The following is an 18,328-nucleotide window of genomic DNA, read 5'->3' on the forward strand; positions in this document are numbered from 1 at the left end:
CTCCCCCATCAAACATTGCTGTTTTTGTGAGCTGGTTTAAGAAGCATTTTTTGATAGCTCCTTGGACATACATCTGGTTGATGCTTTTTGGTATTTTTTTGTTTATGTCCATTGGATTTATTGTAGTGTTCTTCCGTTTGGTGGATGGACATTATCTCAAAGAGAGATCGACGATTAGACTTATCAATGGAACTTTGGCCCCCCACTCCTCATCCCACATCATGAAAAGGGACCAGACTTTTGTGAATATTACTGCCTGGCCCGTCATGGATGGAATCGCATGGGATGCTGTTAAATTTCCAAATTCATGGGCCTACAGAGGTCATTAATGTGCCTAATGTATTTCGTGTTTCTATGGGTGATGTAGTTAAACAGAACATACGTTCTGATGATTGGGATGTACACGCCATTGAAGCACTGTTTTCAGACTTGAAGTATTATGCCGCCTTTGATGCAGAGGATTTGTATGACAATGCGGCTAATTATGCGGAACAGTATTGTTTTCAACATTATGGCAATCACTTCTTGCATAAATCAAATTCGTTTAGGAATTTTGTAAATTTTACCCAGTGGGAACATTGTCCCACCCCCTCGTTTGGCAGTTCACACACATTAGTTGATAAGTTTACTTATTTTACTGATTTCAGTGTTTCAGCCCCGGCTTCCTTTTATTTTAAAGTTAAGCCTGAGTCTGCCTCCAAGGTTAGACTGACACACACCAAATTGCTATATTCTAAGTCCTTTATGGATGAGTTGTCAATCAAAGGTTATGATCTATGGAAGGCTACTATTGATCTTAAGTCGGTTTGGGGTTCCAAACCGTGGCAGGTTCAGGGAACTGAGGCTTTACACCGTGCCTGTCTAGTACCAAATCATATGTTGTTTTTAAATGCAACCATCTTCCAAACCACCTGTTTCGGATTGGCCACTTCTAAAAAACTAAATTCGCCTTCTGTGCCGGATCTGGGTGCTTACTCAAATTGGGATAATCGCACGGATCTGTCCCTTCCTGCTTTACAGTTATTGGTATCCAATTCGTCCTTCAACATTTCGAAATTTAATAGTGAGGGATGGTTAATTTGGCAAAGCAGCTCTGATACCTGTCAACGTCGTTTTCTAGGACTGAAACCGGGGTATACTCAAGATCGAGTGGACCCCCGGTTTGAGTCGTCACATACAGTAACTACATACTCAGTAGGGAAATTATGTCAGTCCTGGCTGCGACATTCCACCTTGGCATCTGTCAAAGTTCATTTATCAAAGTTACATGACAAAATAGATTTGAATGATTTTGTTAAAGGTCCTGTGGTTGGCAGATCCAAAAGATGGGCGTATGCTATTTACAACGAAGTATGGAAACTGTCGCAAATTGAGGCAGCTTCAAGATTGAGAGCTATTGATCAGGCTAATATGGAAAGAGTATTAGCAGTTATTGATAACAGCATTAACACTCTTTCTTCTCGCATTTATACATTAGATAATATTGTATCTTCAATTGTTGATATTGTGCAGGATGATATGTCTGTTTTGTATCATGGTCAAAACCAGTTGCGTTCTGTTATGCAGTTTGCATGGACATTACAAACTTTGAAGGCAGGGAAGGTCCCTTGGGACTATCTGAATACAACATCGTTATTTCTTCCCTTTAACCTTACTGACAAACAGCAGTTCATGTCCATGAAAGATGCTACATATTCCCTGCTCCATATTGAGAAATTGGAGCCGTTACCTTTTTCTGTTGCGGAAGTCGATTCCGCTGTGTGGCTCTTACACGGATTGATAAGTCTACCGTTTGCGCTTTTTAAGTTTACCTCTTGTATGAAACACTATGCTCTGGGTAGATATGAACAGCTGGGTACCGCTTTCATACATGAAGTCTGGTCCCTCCCCTTTACATATAGATGTACAAGGGACGGTACAGAGGTTTATCTGAAGGGTGAAGACTGTACAACGTCACCTGATCATTCTGTTGTATGTCGGCACATTCAATTACACGGTGCTTGTAATGTACACGCTCCAAATTTGGCCTGCGTCCTCAAAGGTATCCCGGTACCAGTGATTACGCCATCTTTCACGCTGCTTGCAAACGGTAGTTATTTGATTTTAAACAATGAAGCTTGCTGCGGGATGTTAGTAGGGATCCCGTATATAGTAACTGTAACACAGAGGGTTGTCTGCTGCAATAACGTCCTGTTTCCACCCCCACATGGGAGGCTGGATGCTTCTATCTGGCCTTCAATTCCAACCTTGAAAGCAGAGTTCGACAAAATGAGCAGAATAAGAGCGCTATTGTCCCAAAAGGAGGTGCCATTGACTTCCTCCCGGGAAACATTTGTCCTTCACGTAGCAAATACGCGCACCGAGGTACAGGCGCTTTTGAATACTGACCTCCCCCTGCATTTTGGTGCTTTGATCCAAACAATTTTCAATGCCTCGTCCACGACTGGCCTGGCTCATTTTTTTAAACTTGTGGGCTCGGGCCTCGTGACCTCTTTCCAAACTATTTTTGGTGTGATTCCGGCATTTTTTCATTCTATTTTCTCCAGCGTCTTTGGAGGTATCCCGTTAATTCTGGCTCTAGTGGCAGGTGTGCTACTTTTACTTTTCATCTTGCGGAATGGCTGCTCTTTCTGTGCCACACGTCAGCCTGTCCCGTCTGCAGCTTCCTCGTGACAGGATGCTTGATTACTATGGTGTCCTGCCGTTGGCGACTTTGAGCCTGGCATATGGATTATCCTTCCGGTATTCCTACTTCACCTGTGTGCAACCTGTCTTCCACTGCCTAGATTGTCCCTTTGAATGGCCTATGGATTTGTGTTTAACCAACATGGTGTCTCCTGACCCGGATTTTGATCGGCTGATGAGGCCCTTAGTGTCTCACGAGTCTGCCTGTTCTGGAGTTCGGATTATGGCCTGCGGTGCGGCACATGGTATCCTGGGTAATTGGGACATCGTGAGAGCGGCATATGACTTCTTGAATATGAGTTACTTGGAAGTACATGCTGGTTGCCCTCTGATGGTGCTAGAGGCTCCGCTGATAGAAGAACACGTATGTTCCTTTTCTTTACTTAACTGGATGGCTGAAACCTTCAGTGGCCGTGCCAATGATTTTCTGCTGGAAGCAGTGGCCACATATGCTGCATATACTTTTATGGATTAAGTGAACTTTCGTCCACAGTGTTTTCCTCACGTGTCTTGAACTGGCCCTGTACATCTGCACTTCTGCCCGGTGAGGCATTTTTTCATTTTTTTTTCACCTCCCCGATTCCAGTTTGAATTTTTTTTGTTTTTCCTCTCTATTTTTGAGGTTTTTTCCTGTTCGAACTTTGCCTGAACTGACCAGTTCCTTTTTCAATTGGATACGCCTTGTTCTTCTCTGTCGCGCTTGAACTCTGCGTTCGCTCTCTTTTCTTGCATACTAAGTAGTGCTTCGATCAAGGGGGCATGTAGTAAGGACTCCCTTAATACGTACATACATTGTTAAGTTAGCATAACCGCGTTAGAAGTTAGAAAGCCATCTTGCTGCTTTTGCACACGACACTGCATTTACATGTTATTGCTTAAACGAACTGCTGACTCGAGTTTTGCCTCACACGAGAGCAATCTGTTGTTACCATCCCGAGCTCTGCGAAGCGACCTTGGTCTGCACACGATGTGACAAACAGTCTGAGTTGTTAGACAATGCATGTTTTCCACTCTAGGTTGATCGACCCACTATTTAGCCATAACACACGAGCAGCTGCACATACCTGAAAGTTGGTGCTTTTAATATCACGGACATCATGTTTATTATTCAGATCGAAGACGAGCCTTCCTGCGAGAAGTCTCCTGATGCTCCTGTGATGTGATTTCACTAAGCTGATCTTTGAGGTATGGGGTCCCCTATTCAAGCCTAAGAGACCTTCTGTTAGACTAATAATAATATTAGCTTCTTAGTAAAGGGAAAGTGGTAGTATCCACTGTCATTATAACATGATCACCCCTTTTATATTCTATGGAATTGTAACTATGTTAATGGTTTTGATTTTAATCATTTGTCTGCTTGTATTAGCCAAAGTACTGCATATTAGGACACGTGGTCTATAAAAATAAACTCTTTTTATTTTCACCGTGTCTCTGTTGATTCTTGTTGTGGACTGATGTGAGAATAATATACAAAAAGGTGTTTCCGATTCCCACCATTCCTGAGTATGTACTGAGTCGCGTGTTCTGGGTTGTCTTTTCATTGGGACCGCCGAGCTAAATCTCGGATAACGAATGGGACACTTATGCTAGCCGGATACTGGGTTCTGGGTTCTGAGGTGAGTTTCTGGTACACCACAACTCACTGAGGTCCTGGGGTTCTACGCATAGTTCTGTGTATAAGCAGAATCCCTGCAACACCTGCCTCTGACCAAAAGATAGATTGTTGTATTTGGTGTTGTTTTTCTTAGTTCTATAAGTACATAAGGCTTTGGCAACACAGTCATGGAACGTATCAATGTTATCATGTGGAAGGGAAGGGAGAAACATGGATTTGGGTTTGAAACCCGACAAGGCACTGTCATCGGTAATGACCCCATATTCTGTAAGGGTCTGAGTACTGGTGGTAGGGATATTGTTATCATCAACATTGGTGGAATTGTAGATGTTCGTATCAGTAGCACTTATCCCCTCTCGTTCTAATTCAATAAGATTGATCAGGGTATCCATGTCTCCAGTGGAGATCTCATTCTGTCGTCTATGAATTGGTGACTTAGTCCCAATAGTATTGCCCAGTCTTTTGAGAGCGTGCCATTTCTTCAGTTTTAACTTTCTAGTGAATTTGAACAGATCTATCCTGGCCTCAGTGAAATTAAAAGATCTGGAAGGGCAGAAGGACAAACCCAGGCAGAGAGTCCTTTTCTCCAAATCCGTCATCACTCTATTGGACAGATTAATGACAGTTTTGTTTACCGTTGTCATATCCATTATCGCATCCTTCTGGAGCGGGTTCTGTAGTTTCCCATGCCGCCCCTTGCTCTGCCTCTTCTCCCATCGTTGGTGAATTTTCTTTCTTCTGTTCCTTCGTTTCCTCGTCCCCTGCCACGTCCTCGTCCCCTCCATCCTGATGCATTCTTTGCCGGAGCCTCCTTTGTCGTCCGTCTGCTCCGGCGCAGGTGACGATATTCTTCTAAAAAAATTCACTTGCCGGGTTGTTGTGTCAAGGCTGTTGGTGTCTTCAGTAGAAATGTCAGATTCAATGTCGCTCGCCGTGGACGTTGATGGCGTCTGTTCCGTATCTCTTTCTTCCCTCATAGGCGGTGGTTTCTCCTTGTTTTCATAGAGATAGTCATATTTTCGGCTGAAGGTGAGAATTCTGCCACACTCCTAATCATTGTAATCTCTATTCATTTTTCTCTCCTTGCGTGCTTTGATCTCCTCTTCATGCTTTTTCAGCCGCTCTTTCATGCCTTGTAGAGACTTCTCTATGGTCTCCTTATCGGTTATTGATCTCAGTTCATCAGTAATTTCTTGTATTTGTTTGAGAATCATCTCTCTATCAATCCAAGCGTATTTGACTAGAATCTCAAGCATTCGCCTGGAACTTGTGGCTGAGTTCTCAGACCATTCCGTTAACATGGCTGGATTGGGTGCCTCATAAGTCGGTGTTATAAAAATCCTTAGACCTCTGGGCACCATTTCCTGGTCAATGTAGTTCTGTAACGAGATGGCCTCCCACCACTTCGAGATTTCAGTTCTTTTAAGTTTCTCAAGTTTGGTCATTTTTTCATCAGTGGATAATGTCAGTGTTGTTCCTGATTTTGTAATTGATAGACTTTTAGTTTTTTTTGTGAATATCGCCAGGGAAGCCGCCCTGCGTTCTTCCTCTTCTTCCATATGCACTACACCCGAGTGTAGTATCCGCTTATTGTGTAAGCAATGTTCCCCTTGTACAATACAAGTTACTCCTGCCAGTCCGGAGATCAGCTGTTGTTGGAGGTACCCAGAAAACTCCACCTTAACGAAACAGTGCTGCAATGACCACCCGACTTTTGTATGTAGTTGTAATAATGAATGGTGCAAAAGTTCTTTGGAGTTACGAAGGATATTATGCCACAGTGTGCACCAAGGACGGGGTCAATTGAGCAAGTACCGCGGTGTCATCGTTGATCTAATGATCGCGTATTGCTCCGTATATGTACTGCAACAGAGTGGTGATTAAAATCTGTTTTTAACAATGTTTTCTTATTGTGATTCTGTTTATTTCATTTCAGGAGGAGAGGAAGGGGCCCCAACACTGGCACTCACTTTGCACGGGCAGCCTACCCTCATTCCCCCTTTATTTCACCGATGCCATCACCAGTTCTGGACACATGGGCGTGTGAGAAACTTTGGACCACCTCTTGGTCATCAACACGGTTAGCCCCACTTGGGGAACACATACAACTTCTTACTGACTGTCGTCTGGACAATGTACCTTAACATTACTGTTGCTCTGCTCGTCTGATATTAGACACCTTGCACACACAGGTGACGATCTCTGCCTCCCTGTACTACAAGTGTCTCTCCATTCGGAGTCACAGGGGGTGGTTTGAGCAACACATCACGAACACGCGACACATTGGTGGCGTTACAGGCACTTGCCAGTTATTGTGTTGCCACATGCCATGAAAGTCATCCTTTTGCATGATAAGTTACTCTTGATCTTATTGCCGCATATTTGACATTATACCAGTGACTACATCTATGCTTGCGATGTGAACTAGACCACTCCAAGATGGCTGCCGTACTGTGTTGTATTACTAGTACTATGTACATTGGTCCTTTGTTTGTGCTCGCAGCCCATTCAACTTTATTTAACTTGTTATCACTACAGCACCGACATTCACGTGATCAAGACTTGTTAGAGTCGAAACGCGTTGTGAATAAACACCCGTTTCTCCGCTACTTTTGTTGGACTGTTTGTTCCTGAGAGCGCACGTTACCTAAGTATTTTGAAATATTGAATTTCCGGTGTGCTCCGCCGGCGTGTGCGCCAACTCCCTTGGGTCCCAGCAACCAGAAGGAGCGTTCCCTTGGTGTTCATATATATATATATATATTCACTTAAAAAACCATAGGTTTCACACAAGTTATAGTTAGCTGTACATTTCACTCGTAAAAAAACAATGAAATTCCACGTTATAGTTAGATCAGGTAACTATAACTTGCGCAACCGCAATCCTCTGCTGATGACGTCACATATTACATCACTTATGACATGGTCAGTGACATCACTCATGACATCAATGATGACATCTGAAATGACACATTGTGCATTGCGGTCGCGCAAGTTATAGTTACCTGATCTAACTATAACGTGGAATTTCATTGGTTCTTTACGAGTGAAATGTACAGCTAACTATAACTTGTGTGAAACCTACGGTTTTTTAAGTGAATTTGAAAGGTTTTTTAAATGCTAATTCCTAACTATAACGTGTGTGAAACCTATGGTTTTTTCAGTGAATTTGTACGTTTTTTTAAATGCTAAGTTATGTATTTATTTTTAATTTTTGCGCGCACGGTGCGCTTCGCGCGCCGAGCGCCCACGTTGCGCATTTCGTACCGTGCACGCCTCGCCATTTTTTCCAGATTATCAATTGTTTTTTTCTCCCTTGGGGGTCCTTAGATTTATATATTAAATGTGATTGTTAATTCTTTTTTTTTTTTTTTTTTTTTTACCGTACGCGTACGGTAAGCTTACCGTACGCACACTCCGCGATTTTTTATAAAAATTATTACATTTATTTTTCATACTTTTTGGTCCTTCGTGAACCCCCTGACGAACGCTAGGAGGTCTGCAACTCTCTTCGTTGCCCCCTTTTCATGTTATCAACCTTTGTTTTTCAGTGCGAGAGACAGAAATTGGCGGCCGATACTTTCTGATTTCGACCGATTCGAATGTTTACAGTCATGTAACCACCAATCAGAATTGAGCTCGCGCACGGCACCGTACGCGTACGGTAAGCTTACCGTAAGCGCACGGAGCGCGCTTACAGATATATATATTGATTTAAATGCTATTTTCTCAGGACCTACTGAACAGATTTACACCAGACCTGCAAAAGGCACCTCCCTGACCTGAGGACTACCTCTCTGCCCAATTTCAAGTAATTCTGTTCAGCCGTTCGGGCTGTAGCTCGGACTAAAGGTCCTATGGGAAAATGCATGGGGAAACGCGTTTTGGGACCCCCCTTTTTTCTCAGCCCCCGCTTGACGAATCCCCCCGAGACTTTCAGGGTAGGAGCGGAGCGTAGCGCCCCATTAGTTTTGAAACATTCGCGAGGATTCATCAACCGGCGCCAAAGTTATTCCAAATAGAATGTTGCGGATTTCCTATGGAAACACGGTCCTAACTATAACTATCTACTGGCGACCGCCAGTAGATTATATATATATATATATATATATCCACTTCTCTTGTTTCGCTGCAGAGACCCGAGCCACTTGCAATGGCGGGCCATGGCGGGGCAGCGACTCCCAAAAATCCAACAATATCGTTACGGCGCTTTCACAAGAACGATGCCATGGCCACACGATTCATCTCAGCGTGTTTTTTATTTTCACGATCTATGTCACTCTACGCGTTTCGGAGATCACCTCCTTGTTGACTCGTGAACAAGGAGGTGATCTCCGAAACGCGTAGAGTGACATAGATCGTGAAAATAAAAAACACGCTGAGATGAATCGTGTGGCCATGGCATCGTTCTTGTGAAAGCGCCGTAACGATATTGTTGGATATATATATATATATATATATATATATATATATATATATATATATATATATATATATATATATAAAAATATATTTAATTTTGGGCTCACATTTTGGAAAATATATCTTCAACTGAGGTCGGATTAGCGATCAAAAACGAAAAGAAATTAGAGTTCTTTGGGTTCAGAATCTGGTTGTAGTGTTGTACCTGGGGATGTGGTAGATGGAGATTATCCTTGAAACCTTAAATATAATTGTGAGCCTTCTATTTGAATGCCAAATCTGTGTGTATATTTTGTGGCAAGTGTGAAATACAGTTAAACTGTGAATCTCCACGGTTTCTGCAAAACACCTCCTACCAGGACACTCTTCATGTCAGTTGAGGTGTACTGATCATATTAGAGTTCTATATTGTAATGCTTTACTAGGCTATTAATTGTAAAACGCACAGCCTGGCACTGGGGACCAATTTAGTCAAAAGTTGTCGACAGCATCTCAAAATTCCTCACGTCCAGATGTAGTAAGGTCCAAGATGGGCCTGTTCTCTGTCACATCTTCAGTACGCCTCATCGCACCTGTTTTTTCACACCCACCAGGATGGACTGAGAACTTTAAGTTTATCAGGAAATTCAGAAAAAAGCAACACACTATGATAACACAATAAATCAATGATCATCCAATATTTTTTCTTTAAATATAAAAAGTTCTTTAATGTGCACAAAACTAAAGACTCTAATCAAAATCACAAATAATTACAAGATTTCCATATAGGGCGTTGCAGATTGACCAAGGTACAAACTACATACATAAAAAAAAATCGTAGGAGGCAACTGACCCTGTAAATATAATATGCAACTGCTCTCTGTGAGGTGTGGTGCAGCGGCCAGGGCAGCCGACTTCGGAGCACGGTGTGCAAGGTTCGATTCCCAGCTCCTGTGGCAGATCAGCTCAGTACCATGTGACTCTGGGCAATAGCTCACTTAATTTTTCCCGACGGCCCCCAGCGCTTTGAAACCCGTAATGGTGAGTAGTTCGCGCTTTACAAATACCGGATTAAATTATTATAATAAATTCCTCAGAGAGTGAATTATCTTCCTAAAACTTTGGCTTTAAAAATATTAGGTAGGAATTTGGTAATTCACTAGGCAAGCGTTGTTTGAAAACCAACTGGGCATCATTACAAAGTGTCCAGCCTTTGTCACATTTTAGATAGGCAGTGTAATGTCCAGATGTTGTTGAAGGACCATCATGGAAAATTATTGCAATTGCTACAAAAGTCCTTCCTGATATTGATAGTTGTGTTGCTACAAATTGCTTTATTAAAGTATTCAATTTTCTTCCATCAGCTGTACAACGTTGCATCATTAAAATTATATATTGCTCATATTTTTTTAAAAATGTTGTACATAACATTTCTGATTTACATTGGCTACACTCCATGTTTTGATTTGCACCTTTAACTAATTTATTGAAAGTCACTGATTTACAGTCCGGTAATGTTAAATATAGAAATCTTTCAGTGTCTACATTAGTGCTAGATGTATACATGCAATTTTCACACTGATGTTCCCATTTGTAACAAAGGCTAAAAATATTTTCTATTCCTACACCTTCATTTTAAAAAATGGTAAGCATATACATTAAAAATTCCTGAGCATCTTGTTGGATATTTTGCATAAATTGTGTAGAACCAGAACACACATCCAAAAGATTACGAACATCTGAAACAGTTTGTATTTTACTTGTATCTGTTGTAAATTTTTCATAAACAGAATGCAACAAGGAACAAAATATTTTTTGCCGATTCTGCATAATTTGTTCTTGCAAACCTTCAAGATAAAAAACAACATTGACCACTACATCAGCATAGCAGTTGACACCTGAACTATTTTCATACTGATAACCAACAATCTCTTCAATAGTGTCCTTTTTCTTTTTACTTGCACTCACAACATTATCTTGTTCTTTTCCCTTCTCTACACCTTCAGTACAGATATTCTCAAACCTTCTTTTTCGACCTACCACAAGCTTTTCAAATACAGGATATTGACCTAAATTGGGAGCATACGCCCTTCTTAACCTATTATACTCTTTTACACAGTTTGCATCTGCAGTTACCTTTGTGTCATCAAAATCAATCAAAAACAAACCAGATAATGTTCTGACTCGCAACTTCGCCAACAACAAATACAAGAAACATTTGGTCTTTCACCTAAAATTACCTTAAACTTTGTGATTTGATCTTCAACATTTTTTGTAATCAGGGGTTCTACATTGTCTTCAACATTTTGTTCTACTAATGTGTCAGTTTCTGCACTCTCTTGCTGAGGACCAAAGTAACAAACCTCAATATCATCACAAACCTTCTTCACATCTGATACTGACCCACGCAAAAGAGCACTGTTCAACTCATTTAACTTTAGTGCTGGACTTTTTGCATAATACAATCTTCTCACTAACTTCCGCATTTGAGTATGATGTACTGCCAACATCCTGAAATGGTGAAAAACACTTTGACAAACTTTCCTAGAAAGACAAGCCAGAGAATGACCTTGCAAACCGGTATTTTTTCTCACTCTGCAAGGGTCTAGTCCTTGCAACACCTTAATCTTTTGTTTAACACTTTTTTGTACTATATGCTCGTAAGAAACTACACAATTTATCAATAGATTCTTGTCGTACACTACAAATACTATTGCAATCCCAAGTGTACACAGGGTGTTTAGGACGCCTCCCTAGAACTTCATCAGCTATCACTTCTTCCGCATTTCTTTCAACCATTTTCTCTTTGTCAATTGGACAACCATCTCTAACCTCAGAATCTCGACCACTGGTGTCAACTGTATGCAATAAATTATTGCTCTGTAAATAACTCTCTTCATTAAAGAAAGGCTCTGAACTTGAACTGTGTTTCCATTCTCCCAAAAAAACATCACAAAAATGTGTTCTATTAATTACTCTTTTCCTCCTACTTTTGGCCTTCATTAAAAGGATTGGTTTATCTAGTGATCGAATTCTGTTTAATACTAAAATGAATAGTTTCCTTTTTACTTCAAAAGCCTTTTCAACAATGGTTTCAATATGCTTCTTCTTTTTATAAAATAGAGCTCTCTTTTTATATTTCTTCACATCTTTCAGCAAATTATGTACTACTCCCTTGTAAAATATTTTTTTGCGTATTTCCTTATACTGATTTTGCCTTCTTTTGCCATACTTCGTCTCCTTTGACTGTCCATTTGCTTTTTTGCTTTTCCTATTATTTTGAATATTTTTTCTAGTTGAAGCATTCTCAGAGGTTTTAGCATTCTGTACATTCTGTCTGGTCCTACAAAGATTTTTAATAAATTGCTTTGTGATCTTACCAGAAGATTTTTTCTTTTTAGCCACATTATGTTGTTCATTCAATACTTGTGGTTGATTTTTCTTCAAGCAACTCTCCTTGCTCTGTTCTTTTTTTTTCTTTTTTTTTCTGGCATGATTTCTCTATTTTAATGGTGAAAAACAGTCTCTGTAAAAAATAATCACAAATAAATGTATATTAATATCTTTATAATTTATACTTTTCTATTACTATACAAACACATTTTATATAAATACTGGCTAAGAAATGATAGCCCTGAAGCACAAGTGTGATGATGGTTAAAACACTACATGCATAGTGCATACTACTTTGAAGCAGTTCATGCCCTAAAGCCTGCCTCACTGAAAGAATACATGCTAACTAACTGAATGATTACACTACTATAAGGAGAGACACTGAGTGAAATCACAGTTGTTTGAATTTTACTTCATTGAATAGCTCACTACATGCTACTAAAAGACTCACTATGGGTTTGCAACAGCAGTCACAGTGTGTTTGCTGGAGTGTATGCATAGTAACTGTGGAAAAGTAGGGCTGATGCACAAGTGTAAAACTGGTTAGACCACTATATATATAGTGGATAGTTACTTCAAACAGTCCTTGTCAAAAGGCATGCTTCACTGCACGAGTACCTGAATACTGACTGAAACATTAGAGTAATGCAAGGATAGTACCTGAATGAATCTTTTAAGGGTTTGGGTTTTTGTGCAGTAAAGATTACTACATGGTGCCGGATGAGTCACTAGAAGAGAGTAAGGGGATTGACAGGGTGTCTGCTGCAACTGTATGAATACTGACTGGGGAATTGAAGGTGTGAAAGACAAGTGTGTAGGTGGTTAGAGGACTGCCTGCATAGTGGATAGGGGTTTGAAGCAGTCCATGTTCTAAGTCCTGGCTCAGTGCATGAGTACTTGAGTACTGACTGAATAATTAGAGTACTGCAAGGATAGTGCCTGGATGAATTTAAAAGTGGTTGGGTTTTCGCACAGTGAATGGATTAGTATATTGTGCTAAATGGGGCACTAGAGGAGTGCAAGGGGAGTGACAGGGTGTTTGCTGGAAGTGTATGGATACCGACTGGGGAATTGCAGGTATGAAAGACAAGTGTGTAGATGGTTAGAGGACTGCCTGCATAGTCGATAGGGGTTTGAAGCAGTCCATGTTCTAAGGCCTGGCTCAGTGCATGAGTACTTGGGTACTGACTGAATAATTAGAGTACTGCAAGGAGAGTGCCTGGATGAATTTATAAGTGGTTGGGTTTTCACACAGTGAATGAATTAGTACATGGTGCTGAATGGATCAGTAGAGGAGTGCAAGGGCAGTGACAGGGTGTTTGCTGAAAGTGTATTGCTATTGACTGGGGAATTGAAGGTGTGAAAGACAAGTGTGTAGATGGTTAGAGGACTGCATGCATAGTGGATAGGCATTTGAATCAATCCATGTGCTAAGGCCTGCCTCACTCCATTACTACTTGGATATTAACTGAATGTTTACAGTATTGCAAGGAGAGTTCCTGGGTGAATACATAAGCAATGACTGGCTTCTAATTCTACCAAAACCTGACAACAGGAAAGGTTTTTAAGCAGTTATGTGTATGCAAAGATATGAAGTACCCAAATGCTTCTCTCACAGTGGTTCCCAAATGCACAGAGACTCACAGTGTGATTCTAGACAAGCAACACTATCCCTTGGACATTACTAAAACACATTAACTACTCTGGAAGGAGTAATGGGACTGCACACAATCTACATATTTCAGTACTGCACTTTAGTGTCAAAGCCTGACTCATTTTATCAATGCATAAGCAATAGCTGGATTCTAATGCTACTAAAACTTGACAACATGACTTGGTTTTAAAACAGTTATCTGTCAGCAAACACATGAAAAACACAAATGCTTATCACAAAATGGTTTCTACATGCACACACACTGACAATAAGATTGTAGACAAAAAAAGTACTCCCTGCACTTTAGCAGGAGAAATACATTAGTATGATTAAAATCAAAATAGACCACATACATCCCCTCACAATTAAATAACTCACCTTTCAAGTTGTTTTGTAGATTAAGAAGTATGTCAGTCACACACCAGATTTTCTTATACAGAATTTCTGCACTGTGCACCTGTCAGCAAAACCAAAGAATGGCAAAGTTTCCCTCTCATTTTGCACACATATACATGTAAACATCAAATCACATTCCTTCCTACATTAATTCAAAAGCTAACACACATTTCTATTGGTTAAACATTTCAACCCTTTCCAAATGACATAATTTTGAACCCTACCCCCAATCTGCCTTCTGCCTGTTACCATAGAAACAGGTCATGGAACACTTAACTGAGCACACAGGTCACAAGTTCAGCACACAATGTTGCTAATCAAAACAGCAAGTGTGCTTGACGTTTCAACATATCAGTTTATCATATATAATGTTCCTTTCAATCAGATTTTGTTAACCAATAAGAATCATGCGTTTAAAAAACAGAAACATGCACCCTAGTTTTCAGTGTAGAAGGTCGTCAAACAACCAATGATTTCTTGTCTTTTTTCAAAACTGCATCTTACTTTTCAAACTGCCATTTCATTTACAGAGACCATCTGAGTTCATCCAGACCTCCCTTCAAGATGCTTAGAGTGTGGATTGTGGGACACAGCTATATTTTATGGAGCCAAAGGTATGCAGAAAACAAAGGCATTCACAAAGACCTAGGTTTGCCAAATGTAGACATTAAATGGTGGACAGAGAGGGTTAAAGTGGCACCAATTGATGCCATTGGTAAAATCCTTTATGCATCTCCAACACCCTGACCTCATAATAGTGCACTGTGGTGGCAATGACCTAGGCACTTTAACTGGGGTAGGTCTGGAAATGCTTATGAAGGACACCTTTGCAGAATTGATTTAACTTTTTCCCAAAACTGCCTTTGTGTATTCTAACATATGCCAACGTCAGAAATGGAACTGGTCCAATCATTTTTGTCAACAGATTGAGAAAGCTAGGAAACATGTGAATAAATCTGTTTCTGCTTTTCTCCGAGACTATAGAATGGGGTCCATTTACAATAACAATCTGCGCTTTCATATGCAAGAGATGTACAGGAGAGATGGAGTACACTTTACTGATGAAGGAAACAGAGTCTTCCTCAACAACTTTAGACTCTGTATAGGTACTTACTTATAAGTACCAAAAACTCTCAATGAGCCACTCAAGAACAAAACACTTAAGCTTGATGTTTATCTCCAAAAAATTTCATTTTTTTTTCCTTGGAGTCGCGCACCCAACGAGTTAGGAACCGCGCACCCTACGCGAGAGAAATCGTGCACCCAACGCGTTAGGATGCACAACTAAAAAAAAAAATAGCCCCTATCACTAATTTTTATTATCCCCGGGGACCTCATCCCCCGGGGCTTATAAAAACACGTTGGGGACCATGGGGGGAGCCCCAATGCCCCCACAGTCCCAGCCGGCTCCCCGCGTCCTTCGGGAGCCGGCATTGCTTTTCCACATGGGGAGCTGCTGACATGCAGCTCCCCGTGTGGAAAAGCAATATGGTTTGGATTTTGAAAGAGAGAGCAGGTTTCCCTGCTCTCTCTTTCAAAATCCAAACAAAGTTTGCTATGGGAGGGCGGGAGACTCCCGCCCTCTCATAGCAAACAACAGTGTCCTGGGGTGCCCACCCCAGGACACTTTAGGAGCCAGCCCTGGGGGGTGGCGGTCCCCAGGGCCCTCGAAGGCTCCAGGAGGGGGGCCACGCAGCCCCGGGGGTGGTGGTCCCCAGGGCTTGGGGGGCCGTTCAGACCCCCCACTCTATTTATTCTCTAGTCCCGGGGGTAGCGGTCCCCCCCCTGAGCCCCCTTTTAATTTTTTCCGCATTTTGCCCCTGGGATTTGGCACCCCGGGGGCTAATTTTAAGGAAAGCCCGCGCTTCGTTTTTGTTTTTTTTTACGGCCGGATCCGTGCACCCTGCGCACATTTTGCCGTTTAAAAAAAAAAAGGGGGGCCCTGGGGGGTCCTTCTGGGACCCCCTAAGCAACACTAGAGGGTCAGAGTATTTCTACCCTGCCCCCTTTACATCTTTCACACACTTATTTCCCTTACTTCCTCAGCCTCGCTTCTACCGAGGCACAAAATGGCTGCCAACAGTTCCTGGTTTTGAATGTTGTCAGACACTTGACAGCCAATTAACATTCAGCGCGGGATCGGGAGGATGCGCGCACGGTTCACAGAGGGTGTGCTCAGGGTGCGCATAGGGTGCGTGGATCCTCTGAGGCCATAGATATATATGTACTTTAAACTCTAATTATCTCAGGAACTACTGAACGGATTTACACCATTTAAGCAAAAGGCACGAGTCTGAACTGAGGACTACCTTTTTGTCAAATTTGGTGTAATTCAGTTCAGCAGTTCGGGCTGTAGCTGCGTCAAAAGGTTCTATGGGAAATTGCATGGGGAAAACGCGTTTTGGGACCCCCCTATTATCTCGGCCCCTGCTTGACGAATCAACCCAAAACTTTCAGGATAGGAGCGGAACGGAGCTGGACAAAAGTGTGGAAAATTTCACGAAGATTCGTCAACCGGCGCCAGACTTATTGGGAATAGAATGTTGCAGATTTCCTATGGAAAATAGGTCCTAACTATAACTACCTACTGGTGACTGCCAGTAGGATATATATATATATATATATATATATATAGGCACGCAGTATTCCTCAGTTTTGCGCAAACAAGAATACACGAACTCCTCTTCGTCGGTGAACACTCTTTATTACAAAAAGTATAAGAGTCTCCCTTCTGTCATGACGCGTTTCGCCACCGAAGTGGCTTGATCACATGGGACAAACTTTGCGTATGACGCGATTTAAAAAGGCAAACACACCCATCACATGGTGGAGAGGAAATAGAAGACATACTATCGTATTACATTTACACCTTCCTGCGGAAAAACAGACTCTTAATAAATGCACGTAATTCAATTACAAACATAATCAGAAGTAAGTATGGCCCAGTATACCGAGTTAAGCACTATATACAAAGTTTAAATACATTTTGTTGTTGTAAACTCAGAACACATAAAGAAATAATATATACATGTAAGTTTTTCATCATCTATGTTGAGAATGAGAACATATGTGATACAAGGGCAATTCAAGACAAATCTAATGTGAAATGTAAATCATACACAGTAGAAGAATAATAGATATACGTGCAAAAATAGTCAGCTATGTATTCTGACACTACTCCATAGATGTAATCTGGATAAAATCCAAAACGCAGTGATAGCAAGTGTTAAATGAATCTAGTCGTACCAGTCCTCTCCGAATGTGTACTAATATTTCCTGTCGACATGAATAATAACTATTTTTAATATGATATTTAAAAAAAAAAAAAAAAAAACCCATTATATATATTTTTTTGTATATAATTTAGTAATTTCATATGTATAACTATTTTACATAAAGTGCAATAGTGCCTAAAAGTGCAATGAATGAAGTACTAAAGTGCAAAAGTGCAATTCAAGACATTGTGCAAATCCGCAATAAATATATTGAGTATAAAACTGTTTATAAAACTCATGCATCAAGTAAAACATGCCGATAGGATCTCAATATTACCTAAAATTAGGATATTGGAATAATGTAGTGAAGTGGGTGTGTTTTTTTCTCTCTCAATTGTTTTCATGATGTGAGGCAGCAGCTTATATAATAAATCTAGATTGATAATCATAGAATATAGAATTGCTAGTATTTCGTAACATGCACCACCAGACCCAAAACCACCAAAGCATATGGTTTGAGGCAAGGAGGTAGAGACCCATGCCTCGACACAAAGTAAATATGAAAAGAGGCACAACAAGATGATGTTTCTGCTATCTTTGTCATTAGACTTTTATAAGAAGTTGTGCATATCTTCCGTTGTGTTGAGCCCGAAAGGTGTTTTAGTATCGAGCTCAATGATTATTCGTGTTTCCAGTTGTCTAAGCATACGCTCTCTATTACCCCCTTGTTTTAATTTCGGTATTGCATCAATTACATAGTAAGAGAGACAGGTAAGGTCATTGTCATGAACAGCTCTGAAGTGACGGGCCACAGGGTAGGTAGAATCATTATTTACGATGGCCCTGAGGTGCTGTAAAATGCGTGCATGAACTTGTAATTTGGTGCTACCTACGTATCTAAGACCGCAGGTGCAAGTTAGGACATACACTGCAAAATCCGTGCGGCAGGTGTAATGTCCCCTAATTTGT

Source organism: Triturus cristatus, chromosome 8, assembly GCF_964204655.1.
Source record: "Triturus cristatus chromosome 8, aTriCri1.1, whole genome shotgun sequence".
Lineage (NCBI taxonomy): Eukaryota > Metazoa > Chordata > Amphibia > Caudata > Salamandridae > Triturus > Triturus cristatus.